This window comes from Anastrepha obliqua, chromosome 3 (genome assembly GCF_027943255.1).
Source record: "Anastrepha obliqua isolate idAnaObli1 chromosome 3, idAnaObli1_1.0, whole genome shotgun sequence".
Taxonomy (NCBI): Eukaryota; Metazoa; Arthropoda; class Insecta; order Diptera; family Tephritidae; genus Anastrepha; species Anastrepha obliqua.
The window spans coordinates 78002116-78008115 of NC_072894.1; positions in this window are offsets into that span (position 1 = coordinate 78002116).

The following is a 6000-nucleotide window of genomic DNA, read 5'->3' on the forward strand; positions in this document are numbered from 1 at the left end:
CCATGTTAACCACCAGAGATTTAATACATTGAGTGCCATTCAAATGTTTAGTTATAATAATTCAGAAAATATGTATATTATAGTAAATTTTAGTTTTTCCTTAATGCCATAAGAGCGCCGTACCCGAATAAGTTTGTTTGTGCCTACCATTCGGGAGGGCCCCGCTTTGAAACCCACTGTCAGCATAAAACAGACATTTCTCTAATAACAGTCAGACCCTGGCAGTCTATGACATACTTCTTAGAATATTTCTGCCATGAAAAACTTCTTATAAAAAGATCGTCATAGGCTCTTCTAAAAAAGGGTGAATCTAATATATTAATTATATTCTGAATGTTGGCTCAAAATATCTAAAACTAACGGTTCATTGCCACTTGTTTTTTGTTCTTGTACTAATATTAAAGACGTTGCTACTGCTTAATTTTCTCCGCATGCAAAACTGTAGAATGCAGAGAAGTGAAGAATTGGAAAAACGAAAATTTTTAAATGACCACTACTGTACGTGCATACAAATACAGGGTGTTTAAAAAATATATAAAATAGACCAAAACAAGCAAAAAGTTCTTAATATACATTCAGAAGGTGCGGCCAATATCAGACCGTTAACCGGCTCTCAGCTAATTAGAAAGAGTCAACTGATTCCCTGACGTAACCGCGATCATGAGAGCGATTTGCTGTGGCTATTTGGTGATAGAAAAAAGAAAATACCTTCGTCGCTAATGTTGCTTAGTTGTCGTCTGCACAACGATTGATTGGGCGAGTTGGTGAATACATGGGAAATTACCGGGCAGTCTTCTGCTGCCGAGTTTTCGATGTCGTGGCAGCGATTTTCTCTTACAATGTTGCTTTTCAACATACATAGGTGCAAGCCAAATCTACTCTAATGGTAATCGAAAAATAACCACAACCTTACATGAAATATATGTCGGGTAATTCTCCATTATAGCAAGCAGACGTGACAAACGATAGTAAATTTCTATAGTAGTATTGATTTCGAAGTTACATATATTTCGGATGGTGGATAAAATACCGCTCTTATTGATAGTGACGAGAATTCAGTGGTGAGGCCAACTTCAGACCGGTTCTCAGCGATTTTGCCGAAATCAGATGATTGGTTGACGTAACTAGGGACATGACAACTCTTTGTTTAAGAAAAAACTGAGATTGTGTCGGTGATATACAAAATAATCAATATAGCTTCGCTTATGTTACTTCGCTGCTCTGTGGACAACGACTGATTGGACGAGTGTGTGAATACGTGTGAAATATGAGATCAGAATTCTATTGCCAAGTACCCTATGACTTGGCAGTCGAAGTTACTCTTACAATTTCGTTTTCCAACATAGGGGATGGCTAAACCTGATAATTTAGCACTCGGTTACTAATGTCTAACAAGGTGACAACAGATAATTTTCATTGAATTGGTCAACAAATAATTTCACAAAAAATCAGCAAAGGAATAATACTGTATTGAAAAAGCAGCAAAAAATAGAATAAATGCTCATTACTCCAAACCCGTTTGTTTTGCTGTTTTGGTCCAAGCTGTTGCCTCCTTAAATATGCTAAGTTATTTGTACAACACCCTGTACATAAATACATAAGATAGGAAATATATATCAGTATGCATATTGGTTCTTCAGCATCGGCAGCTGAACACTGAAGTGATTTGCTTCGGCGCTGATTGGCTGCCTTTTTGCCACGCCAATGCTGCTGCGATGCAGGCTCGTGCAATGCTATGTATCGAAGTTAGGTCCTTTCGTCGCGCCAATGTTTTCTTTAACTTGTATGTATGTACATAAATTTGCTGCCTACATAAATTAGGCATTGACTTATTTTTTTTTCTATACCAGCACCGTGCATTATGATTTAATTTTTGTCCTGCTCCCATCTGCACCTTTGCACTCTCCACCTTAAGAACCCTTGTCTCCACATAGGCACATTACACAAATTTTTATACTTGTTCCGCATTATGTTATTTGACTTAATTCACTGTTATGGTTCACTAGGGACACACACGCACTCGCACTCGCACGTGCTTGGTGGCAAGCTGCATGAATGCCACCAATTGCCGATTTAAACTCATCAAGCGCTTGGTAAGCTGGGGTGAAATTAGTATGACGCTTGTCGAGAAATTAGATTTACAGCTCTTTAATTCAGTAGTACACATACGAGTGAATACATACATACATATACTCGTATATGTGTGTATGTGCATGCAAGCAGATGTGCGCTCAAGCAAGAGCAAGCTGTGGCATGCTAAAGTGTGTAACAGTAAATAAAAAAAATAGAATTTAAAATAAAGGATGCGCTGAAAGGATGTGCGCTGAGTTGGCATGCACTTAAGCAAATTAACGCTACACACAATTAGGATACTTGCAGCCGCTTGCCGCAGAACTACCGCTACTTAAAATTGAAGCCGTTGCAGTTGCTAGAATGCCAGGGTTCTAACAGAAGGCAAAGTAAATACAAAGAACAGCCGAATAGCTGCTGTTGAAAAAAACAAAAATCGTGCAAAAGTCGACAACACAACCTGTGCGCGCCATATGGGCACGCGCCAGGAAGCTGATCTTAATTCTCGATCTACTTGTATGCACTTTCATACTAAGAGCCGAAAATTTTAAACTTTCAAGAAGGGTAGAAGACTCAAAAACACAGCGCGCGCCTCTATTTGTTGCAAAATGTGCCAAAAATGCAATAAATTTTGGTCGCGAGCTCACCGCGACAACCTCTACGCTTCACATCTGCGACGACTATACTCGTATACCGCGCAGGGAGCTGGCTATTTGATCGCTGATTGCGAGCAATTGTCGAATGGTTGCGAACTTGGACTGCTGCACAGATGACGCAGCAGTTGAAGTAGTTGCGTACGTCAGGTATGTGCATATGTATGTATGTATACTTATACATTTGGCAGAACCTTCTGCACCGCTATCGGCTATCTCATTGAGCTACCGCAACCGCAAGCCAAAGGCGAGGGCGACACCACACTGCCGCGGATCCCAATATGCTGTTGCTGTGGAAAGAAAAGCGAAAAAAGGAACTGCAGATTGAGCTGCTGGTTAGGGGTGGAGGCGGACAAGTTGCGGTTTAACAAGATGTGTCACCGCCTCCGAGGTACCTCAGAGTTCAGCGGAAGGGCAGTGCGTTCATACATACCTTCTTGATTGTGTTTGAAAAAAACAATGTGGAGCAAATGTTGCTTTATTTGAATTATCGTCCACTTGTGACTGTTGAGATGTCTGTGCGTGATAAACATGCTGAGGCAACAAAGCGAAACTGTTAAAATTACGTACATTATTCATAACCCTATGTTACCTTCCAGCTTGAAATTTCCATTACTTGCTCTGAATGTTGTTGTTTTTGCCTATCTATTTTTTTTCTGCCTACTATCAAAATGTGCGGGTATGGACGAATAGATTTAATTTCAAATATAACAGTTTCAAGTAGAGCATATGCTTATTAACAGTTATTGCTTTCCTTGTTGTTGTTGTTTTTGTTCATGTCCTTTCGGTTCGTTGGCATTCAAACCAAAAACTTAGCTGAAGTTATTTATAACACGTGGCACTTGATCGCTGATTGTATCGAGTTCACATCACCGGTTTGCGGGTGTAGCTCACCAACTGTTAGCTCTTAAATTTTTTTGTTTGCATAGGCTGCAAATTTTGTGCTACTTTTTCTCTTATTGATAAGTCCTCAATCCTTTTATGCACTTCCAACAACTGTTGTTGAAGCCGTTCATTGTTGACCTAAGTGTGTAAGTTTTGAATTTGTAAAAGCAGCTTTCAAGCTCAAGTACCCGGTAGGCAAAGTAATCCGAAAATGGTTTAATGACATATGAAAGCTGCTTTCGATTCTCCAACACCTGGCTAGTAGTGAATAAAGCAACAAATGTCCTTGAATCCAACGTTACATACGATTTGGCAGCACGGCATCGTATTCATTTCGACAAATTGTTTCGTAATTTCAATATTTTCCAAAGCATCCCGCGTGAAAGTATGGAAATGGTTTGATCCTGTTGAAGGACAGTCAAAAGACACGCGTCCACATGTCGCTCGAACAGTTAAGTAATTGCATTGCTTTTTAAAGCATTGTGCCTAAAGTATGCAAAATTTCCCTACTTAGAAGCACAGGTCTAAACATGTCACTTGTGAGCTAAGCGGTTATAAACAAAGTCGCTTGATCATCGGTTAATTGGTGTTGCCTTCGCTTAACATTTTTTCGCTTGGCGAACAGCGGAATTCTCTATCGAGCATAAGGAAGAAGTAAATCGAAAATGGCAAGTATTAGATAAGACAAGATTAACATGGTTGCAACTTGAAAAAAAAAAAAGAATGCTCAAGCTTAAAGGGGGACCTCATGTAGAAGCCTCAAAACCGGTAATTTTTTAAACATATTTTTAAAGGTGATAAAATAATTATATTATTTTGAAAATTTAACACAACTTTATTTAACTTTTCGAGAGTACCAAAAAAAATTAAAAATTTTTTTTTTTCAAAATGGTGACTCAGGATCATTGTATGTCGGCTTCCTACGGCGCGAGGCCCGAAACTGCTCTATTTATTACTCTTAATCTATCGATCTGAAACAAAAAAACGAAATTGGTTTTTTTGTAACATATTAAAGGAAAGGATGAACCTATAAAATTAAAAAAAAAGTATTAAATTAATTATAAACTAAGCCTTTCAAAAAAGTCAGAATTTAGGGCTATTTTATTGACATTTTTAACCCCCAAAAAGTAATTTATCAACGCGAAATATCCGAAGTTTTAGGTTTATCCTTCTGATAGTAATGTACAGAAAGGCCTCACCAAGCTTCAAACAAATCGGTCTATAACATTATGAGTTACAACACGAGCAGTTCCTAAAAAAGTGGTTTCGATATAATTGAGTTTAAATTTTGAGGTACAGGAGCGCGCGGACCGCTCTCTACCTAGTGAGTGGGCTGTAAAATCTATAATATTGATAATTTCCGCATGGAAATTTCACATTATATTCTTAAGAAACTATATTTTCAGATTATCAAAAAAAAACCGATTTTTGGAGGCTTCTACATGAGGCTCCTCCCTTAAGGGAAAATAATGAATCAGGCGAAATAACAAATATTCAACGTTTTTGCTGCACAATGGTTGATTGGTGTAGGTGTTGTCTGAGCGACACAGCCCAGTCCAAGTTAGCACAAAAGATACCACTTGTAGAACCACTGCTTTTTATTAGTCGAACCATCTTGATTTGACTGTGAATCTGCCTATGTCGTCGTTGGCCATCGAGAATTTTCCCAGCGTTCTAAGTCGTAGAGCACGCAGACTTGGGCACTCACACAGTAAGTGAAAAACTGTTTCTCTAGATTTTTCCGATTGCAGCTTCTACATTTATTATTGTACAGCCACTCCATTTTCCTGGCAAGGTCTCCAAAAGGCCAGTTCTCGGTTATTTTGACGTAATTCTAAATTCTTTCTTAACAACTCGTCAGTTCTGGATTTGTTGAAATTGTACCACGTTTGTTTAGTTATTTTGATATCCGTGTTAGTACATTTGTTAAAGGCCTGCTTCTGAAATAGCGAGAAGATCTCCCTTTTCCTCACGCCTTGGTGACAGCCTATTTCTACAGCTTCGGACTCCTTACGCGTGGGGAACATTAGCTTAAACTCTATTCCGAAGTCTTGAGTAGCGATAGTAAAATCTGATGGGCTGCTAGTAAGCCTTGGGCTGTTTAAGATCACACTATGACCAAACGTCCTAGCATTCCAAAAACTACCTTATTTTATCCTGAAGGCGGCATTCGATGCTGTTAGTCGGAATTATAAGTTTATTGGTAACAGGTAGGACGTGACATTAAGAAGTGCCTCTGCTGGGCACGATCCCATATCTCCAGTTATACCTGCGCAGGCTGTTCATTGGTCGCATGTTTCCGCCTAGCGTTGTACTGTTTGTTTAACTCAGGCCACCATACCAATGCTTCGTATGACATAATCGATCACATTATGGCGGGATACATCCAAAG